The sequence below is a fragment of the Petromyzon marinus genome, chromosome 24, assembly GCF_048934315.1.
Source record: "Petromyzon marinus isolate PM22_M1 ecotype Great Lakes invasive population chromosome 24, UKy_Petmar_22M1.pri1.0, whole genome shotgun sequence".
Lineage (NCBI taxonomy): Eukaryota > Metazoa > Chordata > Hyperoartia > Petromyzontiformes > Petromyzontidae > Petromyzon > Petromyzon marinus.
This window is the reverse complement of record NC_133690.1, coordinates 16,134,242-16,148,216: the sequence shown is the minus strand read 5'-3', so window position 1 is coordinate 16,148,216 and position 13,975 is coordinate 16,134,242.

Sequence of the window (13,975 nt, the reverse complement as noted above, 5' to 3'; positions counted from 1 at the left end):
TAAACAGATGAGTTAAATGTCACTATGACCATGACTGTATGGCTTTAAGTGCAACACACATGCGTGACATTTGGTCAACATGTTGTTCGATTCAAAGGTGGCGACCCGAGTTGCTGTTTGGTTAAAAAAGAAAGCAAAACAAATTCGACCAGTTCAGGATTTTAAAAAATGGCCGCCCTTCTTTGTTTGCATCCACCGTTCAAGGCGGGCTTAGATTTGTGCTATTCTGTGTTAGGGGCTTTCCATGCAACAGCATCATTCCAGGTTGCGGTTGGAACAGCTGGGCTGCAGCCAGTCCCAGTGGTCCGGAGATTGCAGATGGGCTATCCAAGTACGGTCCAGAATATACCGAAGGACAAGATGGAATCGATGGCGACAGACCCTTGTCTTGCTTGCAAGAAGAATGTCGGCAGACATTGTTTGTAAGGCATTCCACGAATGGATCACAGTCCAAGTATCCAGGTGAAAATGTACAGATGCTACATTATATCTCAAATATACAATTTTAGTGCGAAATGTAACTCAAATTGTACATTTATTGTGCGATTTTTACCAATAATTTTAGATGTTTAAATTTTTGTTTTTGTTTTAAAGAAACGCTTTTAAAACTCTATACTGGTTATTTCCACTAAGGCTACCACAGACCAATTGAGGCCCTAGTGTAGACGTCATGAGTAATAAAGAAAAAACAGAGCTTACTTGCTGCATTATGTATAGAAGTTTAGTTTCAATAGGCAATGAAAATGTGTCCCTTTTGCTCCATAAATATGTATGTATATGTAAGACTGTGTATCGGAATTATTGATTCTACAGGATGGTTTCCACCAATGAAACAGTGTGAATAATTTCCGTCAAAATGTGCTTTTTGAGCCGAGCATCATTAGCCATGGTCAATGCACAGCTAGATAGATGAAGGCCTCCAAAAATCGTCACCATCCCCTCGTAGTCCTGCAATGCAATAATCTGCCAAGCAATTGTCCACCTGCTTATGGTCATCATTGTAGCTTTCCGGGGTGGACTTCCTTTGAAACGTTTGCATGCACAAAAAAGGATAACTCACATAAGCGTATGTGGCACATTGGGAATGGACCACTCTTTTAATGATTTCCTCGTGTAGCAATTGAGTAAAGTGTGGTTTTGTAAAGGTCCATATGTGCTGTGCGGTACATCAATGCACGTGTGTACACCAGCATGCGATACTGAGTTGGGCCTGTAGGTGGCTGGCAGGGTTATTGAGTAACCTGACCTGTACACCAGTCACGTGGTTAATGGCGACTCGGTTGAGAATTGCTGTGTGACACCACGTGCTGTTGCATTTTACAGGTAAAGGACCCAAATCTTGATTTTGAAAGTTATAGAATTGTCTAGTCTTTAAGCTTGGCTTTAAATTATAGTTTGTGAAATATTCAATAGGAGAGGATTTAGGATGCCGTGCTGTTGTTAATACTGGTAATTCTCTAATCCTAATACTGTTTATTCTATAACCATGCCCATGCACCCAGAGTATGACTACTTGCAATGCAATTAAGAACAGAACACATGTACAGTCTTAAGTTGTACAATGGTGACAAGTACAGTACATATACAGTACAGACAATGGGTGTAAGATATCAATACAAGTGAATGGTATAGACAGACATACAGTTTACGATTAAAGTAATATTCGAATAATGAATTGTAAAGGTTATGAGTAAAGCCAAATATGGTTTATCAGTAGTGGCATTGGGTGCGGTTCCATTTTACAGATTATCACAATAAATGTGTGCCCTCGATTTGGAGCACCTGCCCACATCCTCCATATCGAGTGTGCAACACTTCGATGCTTATCTACAGTGCCTTGAGCGCAAATCGCCTTTTGTATTTGCATGCACGCATGCACCTATATAAAAGCCCTATCGGGTTACTCATAAAACACTGCCTTCCCAAGAGCTGCACGATGGACAACAGATCTGAGGTGGTGCCCATGAGCGGCGTAGACCCCAGGTATGCGGCGGGGTCCATGGGACAAGGATACACGGCTCTGACTTTCATGCCCACGCCGGCCGTCTCGCCACAGCCCGGGGCAGCACAGGGGGTCAAGGACCACCTCATCTGGTCTCTCTTCAATTTTTATCACTTCAACATCTGTTGCCTGGGCTTTGCTGCCCTCATCCATTCCATCAAGGTGCGTATCTATATCAAGATGTTAAACGCGCGTGTTGGCATTGTAGTGCAGTGTGAATCTGAAAATGTATATCTGAATTGGTCTTGGTATCCAATCCCTTCACTGCCAAGCTTGGCTAAGCATGGTCAAACATCCCACAGGTAGGGGGGGGGGTAACCCCTCCAGCAATGACAAATGATAGGAGTTGTTAGTAAGTAAGGACTTGTCCCTTGATTTTTATTCGACGCGTGTGCGGCGATGGCGCAGCCATCGATCGAGGGTCGAATTCGAACCGCGTTGTGTGATCGGCATCGCGCTCGCTGAAGGTGCTGCTGCCTTCAGGGAAATCGTGGACTGTATATGCAACTGCGCACAATTCTGAGTCACTTATAACTGTTTTTCCATTACTTATTGCCAATAATGGACTCAGACTATTGTCCTATCATCAGATATAGTCCATGGCACGTAATAATTTGCTACACAGTGGCAGTGGGGGTCATGACCAGCGGTCGGCAACCAACATAACAAGAAGATGCATTTGTTTTAATTCGGTAACAAAAAATATGCAATGCTTCAAGAGCTGCAAGACGAGTGAACGCGAGACGGTGGGGTCTCCTTAATAAATAAAGCCACGAAGCAGTCCTTAAAGAGGCGCATGCGGCTCCGGATCCGGGTTTTCAGACTGCTGCCCATGGTAAATCGGACTACCATAGTTAACTGGACTTCCATGGTAAACTGGACTCCCATGGAAAATCGAACTTCCATGGTCAGGCGGTCGGCAACCAAAATAACAAGACTATCCATTTTCTTCAAATTCGGTAAAAAAAACCCTCAATATTTCTAGGGCCGCAATGCAGTCTACATGCGGCTCTGGAGCCACAGGTTGCCAACCCCTGCACTTGACCGACAAGGCGTGGGGGGGGGGGCAGCTTCGTCTGGCAGTGAGAATAGACAAAGGGGCCGAACATTAACATTTTATTATTTTCCCACATTCATTGTGTGTTGAGGTGTAATGGTTTGGCCACAAAACTGGTCATCCAGCAGACGTTCTTTTGATATTTTGGTACGGCAGTAGAAAAAGATCACGTTCATGAAACTCGCATATCCTGACCCTGACGACGCCTGTATATTTGGAGATTGTGTGTTCTCCCCGTGGTGGTGTGGCATTTCCACCGGGTCTTTCGGTTTTTCCCTCCATATTTTCGAATCGACATGCATCAAGACTATTTGGCTGCTATAAATGTCCACGTGATAAGCCACTTCGTTGAGCTATCATTTGTGATCGCGATATTGCTTCTAAAAAATAACTACATAGCTAAGTCGGGGACCTTACCTGGTAAAATAAAAAAAATGTAAAAAAAATATTTTGATGTAAAGCTTTCGTGACTGCAGTAATTCATATTCTTAGCTCTTTCGGTAAAGTCACGTTGAAGGAAAACAGTAATATAATAAAATATACATAAAACAATAAAAATTCTCACGACGTTTCGACCATAACACAAACGGTCGTCATCAGGTGTGAAAAACCAACGGCAATGTGAAAAGCAACGGCAATGCCGTTTGTGTTATGGTCGAAACGTCGTGAGAATTTTTATTGTTTTATATATATTTTATTATTTCATTGTTTCCCTTCAACGTGACTTTACCGAAAGAGCAAAGAATATGTATTTTTTTTTAAGTATCAATGGGTGCACCACAGTTAAGCAGCAAGTCGAGTGCGGTGACTAATTTGGGTGCTCCCACATATTCCAAGACATATGGCCAGCGTAGAAGAATAAGACAATGCAAGTTGAGCGGCTCTCCCTATAGCTCTCTCGCTCCCATTGCAGGCCCTTTCGCACAGCCGCAGTGTAGAGCAAGAAACAGCAGTGCTACACATTTGCCTTTGCGGGTACCTTTTGACGCAAATGTCACTGCTGTTGCATTTCAGGCGCGAGATCGAACGTGAATGAGATAAGAACGTGAATGATCTACAAGGGGCCAAGGACCACGGAAAAATGGCCAAAATATTCAACATCATTGCCACTGGGTTGACCATCTTACTCATCATCATCTTAATCATTGTTATATTCATTATAATACGCAATCCGATGTATTTTAGATAATACAGATATGGCTAGACCTAATAGCGGTGTTAATAGTAAATTGTAAAACGGTTTAAAATGATCAATAGCATAAAATTAACTTCAGTAAATCTATTTGGGCTAATATAGATTCCTAAGATTACATGCGTGAGAATAGATCAAATAATTTAACATATATGTGGGACCGTTTTTGCCAGTATGAAAAATGATCAACAAAACAAGTGTTAAAATGTTCAAACATCACTTAGATACCGTTTGCAAGGCATCAAGTCTACATTAACCATACATACTATTTGGTATTTAATTCCCTGAAAGGGTAAAAACCTATTCTTATTTTTGTTCATCAGAATATAACGTGTTTGCTTGCAATGGGTTACAAACACGAGAGGAGCTACTGGCAATGGAATCGTTCCGCCACGTTGAATTACAGGGCACGTTATCGAAGGTAGTAATTCTGTTCACGGATCGATTGTTTTTCTGTCTCGTTCAGTGCAACTTTTGCTTGATCCATTGGCCCAAATGAATCACTTTTACCTGATCGTGAAACGGTTTTTGTTGTTGTTGTCGCGGGCAAGATGTGAAGTGTCCTGAGCGTACGAGCCGACTGTAATTGTTTCACCAATTCCCTCAATTAGCACCCTACACCTTTATTATGGCTTTGTGTTTTTTTGTTTTTACAAAATGTTAAAGCCCCTGGTGGTTGCGATAATTGAACCCATTTCGTTACTCTACTTGCAAGATATGAGAACATTATTCCGACCCACGATTCGATGTCTGTAATATTTAGTTTAAGACTGGATAATCATTGATTAATTGATGCAATATTACACCCCTGCTATTAAATATCACCCTTTGGCTTCTTCCCTAACCGCACCTCCACCCTCTCACACACTCGCTTCTCCATGCAAAGTGTTTCACCAAAACACAGCTGAATAAAATAAAGGGTTTGCCCTGCTTGAAATTAACCAATTGATCCCGACTCTTCTCTGTGTTGTACAAACATTTAGAACCCAGTCACCTAACCCATTCAAATCGAAAAATAGAGGAATTAAATACCTGAGATGCCACTTTAATCACTGTAATGGGACAAGATAAAACTGAATGTTGGAACTCACTATCAATATCTTTGGCCAGCAGAGTACACTTGGTCGAGATAAAAATCCTATCGAGATCCCTCGTGTCTCTTCCATGTCGTAACTCTGGAAATTCTGCTTCTGAAAAAGAGCCAAAAAACTCAATGGGCCTTACCTGGTGAAATAAAACAGTTTAAGTATCAATGGGTGCACCATAGTCCAGTAGCAAGTCGAGTGTGGTAGGGACTAATTCGGGTAACCCCACATATTCCAAGACATGGTCAGTGTAGATCGTAGCTGGGAACTACTATTGCTATACTTGTGTATTTATGGTCATTTGGAAGTCATGCACCCTCAAAATTTCCTCCTATGGACATGCGTTTAGTGAAAATATAAATAAGATAGAAAATACAGGGGTTTGGTACTCCGAATTCATGCAAAATAACAATTGATGATAGTAACATTTTAAAAAAATGATATCGTCAAGTGAAGATTCAATGACCAGGGTTTTCAATAAGATGCAGTCGGAATAGTTTGGTCATTTAAATCGCAAAATATTTCTACAAGACGGACCTGCACTGGGATATTTGGTCACTTCCATTTTACCAGGTGTTCTGCTTCATATGGGAGTAAACCGGAGTTTATAGACCAGTGCAGCAACATAAACTCTGTGTGCAAACGACGAGTTGACTACTGCATTGTCAAATACTGCAGTCATATTGGCGCTGATGATGGCAGCCTCGGCCGGTTGGTGCGCCCTGTTTTGTCCGGTTTTGTCTTGTTTTGCTTGATCACCTGTGCTGGTGAGAGAGGCCTGCTGTTCAGCTGCTGGTGAGAGAGGCCTGCTGTTCAGCACACCCGTGCTGGTGAGAGGGGCCTGCTGTTCAGCACACCCGTGCTGGTGAGAGGGGCCTGCTTTTCAGCACACCCGTGCTGGTGAGAGGGGCCTGCTGTTCAGCACACCCGTGCTGGTGAGAGAGGCCTGCTGTTCAGCACACCCGTGCTGGTGAGAGGGGCCTGCTGTTCAGCACACCGGTGCTGGTGAGAGGGGCCTATTGTTCATCACACCAGTGTTGGTGAGAGGGGCCTGCTGTTCAGCACACCTGTGCTGGTGAGAGGGGCCTACTGTTCATCACACCGGGGCTGGTGAGAGAGGCCTGCTGTTGAGCACACCCGTGCCGGTGAGAGAGGCCTGCTGTTCAGCACACCCGTGCCGGTGAGAGAGGCCTGCTGTTCAGCATACCCGTGCTGGTGAGAAGATGGCGCCGATGATGGTAGCCTCAGCCGGTCGGTGCACCCTGTTTTGTCTTGTTTTGTCTGTTAATTCAGTGTTTTGCCAAGATTTTCGGAGTTCCCTAACAAGAGACGAACTTTTAAACATCAGGGAAACAACTCCTGTGGATTTATTTCCCACTTTTCTGCTTCCAGCGGCAGAATTATTGGGCATTCTAGTCAAAGCCGCGCTAGGCTTTGCTCAAGCAGCGAAACGCCGCCCAAGGGGTAAACGGTCGGGGGCTCTAGTACGGCTACGCAGACGCGGGATCCGAACAGTGCTTCCGAGCTTTTTCCTCTCCAACGTACGTTCACTGTGCAACAAAATGGACGACCTTCAGCGATGGTGAAAACAGAGACTTTCGTTCATCTTCTGTTTTGTGCTTCACGGAGACATGGCTGTGTGATTTGATTCCAGACACTGCGCTACAACTGGCAGGATTCCATCTTGTAAGATCAGATCGTGACATCGCACTCTCCGGCAAGATGAAAGGCGGTGGTGTTTGTTTTTACATTAACAGTGGCTGGTGTGTAGATGTCAAGTGATTCTGCAACATTGTTCTCCGCTCCTTGAATCATTTTTTATAAACTATAAACCTTTCTACTCGCCTCGCGAGTTCGCGTCGCTCATTTTGGTCAGAGTTTACTTGCCGCCGGGTCCGCAGGTTAAAGAGGCCCAACGCATGCTCGCCGACTAGATTCTGAGTGTGGAGCGAGCAAATCCAGATTCGTTGGTGATCGTACTTGGAGACTTTATCAAAGGTAATCTCAGCCACGAACTCCCCAAATACATACAATTCATTAAATGCCCTACCAGAGAAGGGAATACTCTGGATCACTGCTACACTACAGTCAGTAGAGCCTACCACGCCGTCCCCCGAGCAGCACTGGGACATATCTCAGACCGCATCTGCGAACACAAAGCAGACTTGAAACACGGTAGGACGAACTCCTCTGCCGTGGCAGATCACTGTTATAATTCAGTGGGCTCACATGACATTGACTTCTCCAAGACGGAGGTTCTTTGCAAACCAACCGGCTACCATGAGAGATTCGTTCATGAGGCCATTCACATATACAAGCACAGAGACAATTTCAACCAAGAAGATGGATTCAGGCTTAGTAACCACTGGAAAGATGTTTTAAATCATTTCTGTTCTTAATTAATTGTATTTTTACGATGACCTTCAGACCGCAGCTCTTTCGCCAGCATTGCCTCTTAATACCTCTCACACCACGGTTAATGGTATAGTTTTACAACATGGAGCATACTAGGGCCTCGCAGCTGTCTCTCTCCCCCTCCTCTGTTCCGACCATGGACGAACTCGTCCGTCTGAACGGGGCCCGTAGTTATCCGTGGTGCTGAAATTTGAGGGTAAGAATCCACCCATTTTTTCGGCATATAGCATTGTGATATATAACGACTTATTGTTGGTAGCTTAGCTGATTGGAGAATATAGAGTTTATTGATAACATGAAGGTAATTTATATTTTAGTTTTTATTGGTTCACTATATAGTAGTGTGAATAGCTCAGATGTGTAGTCATTTCTGTGACCAGTCACTAGCTAATCACTCAGTTGTTTCAATGCTGGATTCACCTAGTTATTTCAATGCTAAATTCTCCTGTTTGATTTGTACTAAGGGCCTCGGTGAATGTGTATGCTCTGACTTTAACGTAGCTATTTCTGCAGCAGGTACAAGCTCTATTTCTGCAGCAGGTACAAGCTAATCACTCAGCTATCTCAATGCTAAATTCTATGCTAATTCCATTGTCAAGGGGTGCCTCTGCGGATGTGTATGCCTTAACTTAGCTATTTCAATGGTAAATTCTATGCTAATCCCTTTAACAATGGGTGCCTCTGCGGGTGTGTATGCTTTAACTTTTAACATAGCTATTTCTGTGACCAGTCTCAAGCTAATAATTCAGCCATTTCAATGCTAAATTATATGCTAATTCCTTTGTCAAGGCGCTTTGTTCCTCTCACACAGCTTAAAGACCGTATCTGAACGTGGCTCTTTCACTCCAGCGCTGTCCTACCAGACAGTCTCGCCCCCTTCACCTGATGAAGGCCGCTTGTGTTGTGGCCGAAACGTCGTGAGAATATTATTGTGTTATTTTATTTTATCAATTTATTATTTTATTATCATTCTACGTGACTTTACCGAAAGAACCAAAGAAGCACTGGGACACTCTGACCATGCCATGGTCCACCTGATTCCTGCATACAGGCAGAAACTAAAGCTCTGTAAACCTGCTGTGAGGACATCTAAACAGTGGACCAGTGAGGCTGTGGAGGATTTGGGGGCGTGCTTGGACTGTACTGACTGGGATATGTTCACGACTGCTACCAAGAGTCTGGATGAACTCACAGAGGCTGTGACATCGTACATCAGCTTCCGTGAGTTCTGCTGTATTCCAACACGTACCAGGGTGAACTTCAACAACAACAAGCCCTGGTTCTCAGCAAAGCTCAGAAGGTTGAGGTTGGAGAACAAGGAAGCGTTTAGGAGTGGGGATAGAGACAGATTCAAGGAGTCAAAGAACAGGTTTAGCAAGACGGTGAGAGAGGCTAAATGACTGTACTCAGAGAGACTAAAACACCAGTTCTCTGCTAACGACTTTGCTTCTGTTTGGAAAGGGCTCAGGCAGATCACCAACTACAAGCCCAGAGCCCCCCACACCACTAACGACTCCCGCCTGGCCAACGACCTGAACGAGTTCTACTGCAGATTTGAAAGACAATTGGACTGTCCTGAACTACCCCTTCCCACCCAAGAGGCCCCATCCCCCACCCCTACTACAGAGACGACTCTCTCCTTTCAGGAGGGAGAAGTTAATAGACTTTTCAAGAGGCAGAACCCACGCAAAGCAGCTGGGCCAGACTCTGTCTCTCCAGCCACCCTCAAGCACTGCGCTGACCAGCTGTCTCCGGTGTTCACCAACATCTTTTAAACCTCCCTGGAGACATGCCATGTACCAGCCTGTCTCAAGTCCTCCACCATCATCCCTGTGCCCAGTAAGCTAAGGCTAACAGGACTAAATGATTATAGACCGGTCGCCCTTACCTCTGTGGTAATGAAGTCTTTCGAGCGCCTGCTTCTGGCACACCTCAAAGCCATCACAGACCCTCTCCTGGACCCCCTTCAGTTTGCCTACAGAGCCAACAGGTATGTGGACGATGCAGTTAACATGGCCCTCCATTTCACCCTACAGCATCTGGACTCCCCATCATCCTACGCCAGGATCCTGTTTGTGGACTTCAGCTCTGCCTTCAACACCATCATCCCTGCCCTGCTTCAGGACAGCTCTTCCAGCTGAACGTGCCCGACTCCACCTGCAGGTGGATCACAGACTTCCTGTCTGACAGGAAGCAGTGCGTTAAGCTGGGAACACAAGTCTCTGACTCCAGGTCCATCAGCACCGGAACTCCTCAGGGCTGCATCCTTTCCCCACTGCACTTCTCCCTGTACACCAACAGCTGCACCTCCAATCATCTGTCCGTCAAACTCTTGAAGTTTGCGGACGACACCACCCTCATTGGGCTGATCTCTGGTGGGGATGAGTCTGACTATAGGTGGGAAGCTGACAACCTGGTGAGCTGGTGTAGCCAGAACTTAGAGCTAAATGCTCTATAGACAGTTGAGATTGTTGTGGACTTCAGGAAGAATACTGCCCTACTCACCCCCATCACCCTGTGCGACTCCCCAATCAAAACTGTAGAGTCCTTCCACTTCCTGGGCACTATTCTCTCCCGGGACCTCAAATGGGAACTGAACATCAGCTCCCTCACCAAGAGAGCTCAACAGAGGATGTACTTCCTACGGCAGCTGAAGAAATTCAACCGGCCAAAGACAATGATGGTGCACTTCTATACAGGAATCATTGAATCCATCCTCACCTCCTCCATAACCGTCTGGTACGCTGTTGCCACTGCCAAGGAAAAGAGCAGACTGCAGCGTATCATCCACACTGCTGAGAAGGTGATTGCCTGCAATCTACCAACCCTTGAGGACCTGCACACCTCGCGGACCATGAGGCGAGCGAGGAAGATTGTGGCCGATTCCTCCCATCCTGGACACTCTCTGTTCCAGCTACTCCCCTCCGGCAGAAGGCTGCGGTCCATCAGGACTAAAACCTCACGCCACAAAAACAGTTTCTTCCCATCCACTGCTCGCCTTTTCAACAAGGCCAAGGGCTTACACCGACTTTAACATTTTATCTACAAAATGACACCTTGCCATATTTACACTATGTTACCCTATTTGTATTTTTTGTATTTTTAGATTGTACCTTATAGCTACTTTATGTTCAATATTTATTCAATTTTTTACATACTTTAGCCCCTTAGTGTTAGATAGACCTTGTACCTTTAGTATAGTTAGACTTGCATACCACTTATTTTAGATTTAAGATTACTATATGTTGAATGTATGCACCTTCCTGCCAAAGTAAATTCCTTGTCTGTGCGAACTTTCATGGCGAATAAAACCCTTTCTGATTCGGATTCTGATTATATCGCCATTTTCATATTGAAATATCAATCGCATGCTAAAATGTATTTCACCACACACACTGGGCATGACGCAAACTGGTTTTCCAGAAATCGAGGATGTGGTTCACAATCATTTTTTTAAAATGTGGTTTGAAATTGCGTGCTAAAGCTATATCTTTTGGTGTTTCCTTATAATACGTAAATAATTTTTCACTTCATAAAAATACTTTCTTGACAAGTCAACTTAAAGTGATGTACCGTATATGAAAATAAAAAAACAGCAATTGAAGATCAAACATCCTACATGATATAGATTTTGTAAAGCCAGTTTTTGAACAATTTAGTTTTAAGATGACACTTTAAAACACCCAGAAGGTATGAGTCCCTAACTTTCAATGGGAAGGGCCCTTTATAACCTAGGGGCACAGCAGCAGAAGGCCCTGTCACCTCGAGTTCGCAATCTGATCGTGGGGACAGGCAAAAGACCAACATCAGTGGACAGAAGATTTGGATCAAGTGTATATTCAGATACTAGGCTAATAAACTCGGGAGAAAGCAAGCATTTCGAGGCATTGAAGGTAAGTACTTGAGCAATGCAGAATACTCAGGCAATGTTAAGGATTCCAGAGCAGCGGTAATATGATCACCAGAACGAGATCCAGTGAAACCCTGGCAGCTGAGCTACAACTGGAGTTCACTCAACGTAAGCCTGTGATAAATCTTGTAATCATTGTACATTTACAATCTCTATCGCTTAAACGCTCATGCCTATTGAAAATTATGTAATTTTGTCAGCGTGCGCTCAACTACTATATTTAGGAATGTTTTACAAATCTCATGGGTAAAAGTTTTGTATCTTTTTACTTTCATGATTATATCGTCATCATTATTGCTTTTTTATTTTCCTTTTTTTAAGTCGACCAGTAATGATAATTACGTGATGATATTGAGAGAAAAAAACAGACGATACAAAGTGCAACACAGAGGAGGCTTTCGCGACCAATTGTATCCATACTATTTACGCAATCTAACCAAAACAACCTATATTATAGACGATACATAATAATTATCTTTAATATTGCAACTTACAATATATATCGTATCATTGCTCTATAATCTTGGATCGTGGTTACCTTCTCAGAGTGCGGCAGTTATTTTGAAAACCGTGCCCACAGCCCATGTGTTGTTGTGCGGGGTTAATGGAAAAAGTTTGATGCCAACCGCAATTATTACGGTTCTCAAACATGTGTATAAACAGCGCATTTATACAAATCGATTTCAAAAGTTAAACGTTACCATCTGCTGATGGTTCAATCACTCTAATTTCTTGTAAATTGAGCAAAGATAATAATTGCAATTCCCGATTTTTAGGTTCATATGAAAATTCGGCTCATTAAAATTATTTCAGATTCATTCGAAAGCATGTCACCCAAAATAACATCTCAACAGGTCTGTAACAGTGTGTGTCTGTGTGTGATTTTGGCTGAGCGGTAGTGTAGCGATTCAGAAATCCCGGGTTCGATTCCCAGTCACGGCCACCACCAGTCACGATTGTCTGAACCGGTCCTGGGCCTCCTCCACTAGGTCGACTCAGCCGAACAGTACTTGCTCCAACAGTCTGTTAAAGGCTATACGGGTGGATCTTTGTCTATTGAGACAATAGGTGTGTGTGTGATTGAGAAAATAGGTGTGTGTGTGTGATTAAGACAACAAGTGTGTGCTTGAGACAACGTGTGTGTGATTAACACAACAGATGTGTGTGTGTGATTAACACAACAGATGTGTGTGTGTGTTTGACACAACAAGTGTGTGCTAGTAGAGCAGCTAACAGAGACAACACAACCGTCTGCTCCCCACGTTTGCCATTGAATGTCAGCATCCGAGCCACTGACCACTTGGGTCATCGCTATTCTTCATCCAGATCAATCGGAGGATTCCCATTCCACCTTCTGGCCATCATGGCAAGGGCCGGGACCTCGACAAAGTGGAAGGTAACATCCATAAGAGGTTTATTTTTTTGGATTAGATCGCTTAAATATATAAATGTGTCGTTAAACCCGCCACCACCTGACACAGTCAACTAGTAAGGTTTTGTCACGTAAACAGAACGTGGCCAATTCGTCACTAGTACAGCACTAACCGGTGTGTTGGAGAGCCAAGCCACAACATTTACAATCTGAGTACGATGTTTCCCCAGTAATTACAACTAGCTTCATATATCTTCTTTGGTTCTTTCGGTAAAGTCACGTAGAATGCGAATAAAATAATAAAATAAAACAATAAAATTCTCACGACGTTTCTCACTACGTTTAAATCGAAATTTAGCTTCATATATTTACGTGCTCTACCCCCCCCCCCAAAAAAAAACACAATATTATGGATGATATTGGACGCGAAAGCCTACGTGCTAAACTGGTTAGTAATTTCGATTTAACGCTTTCGTGACTGCAAGGATTCATCTTCTTTGGTTCTTTCGGTAAAGTCACGTAGAATGAGAATAAAATAAAAAATTGATAAATAAAATAACACAATAGACAGTCTCGTCCCCTTCACCTGATGAAGGCCGCTTGTGTTGTGGCCGAAACGTCGTGAGAATATTATTGTGTTATTTTATTTTATCAATTTATTATTTTATTCTCATTCTACGTGACTTTACCGAAAGAACCAAAGAAGATGGTTAGTAATTAGTCTGTTGCGTAGCGCAAATGATGGAGGTGGCACGCCAGCGGTGGCACGCCAGTGGAGCGTCCCAGGGTGGATGTCCACGGCCACAGCACACTGCATCTTGCTTTGCTGGTTGCCCGCATCCACCACGTGCGACTGATGGGCAAGGAATATTGAGATCGTATTGAGATCACATTACGGGGGCGTGAGTGAGGTGGGTGGCAACCGACGCGAAGTTCTGGGGA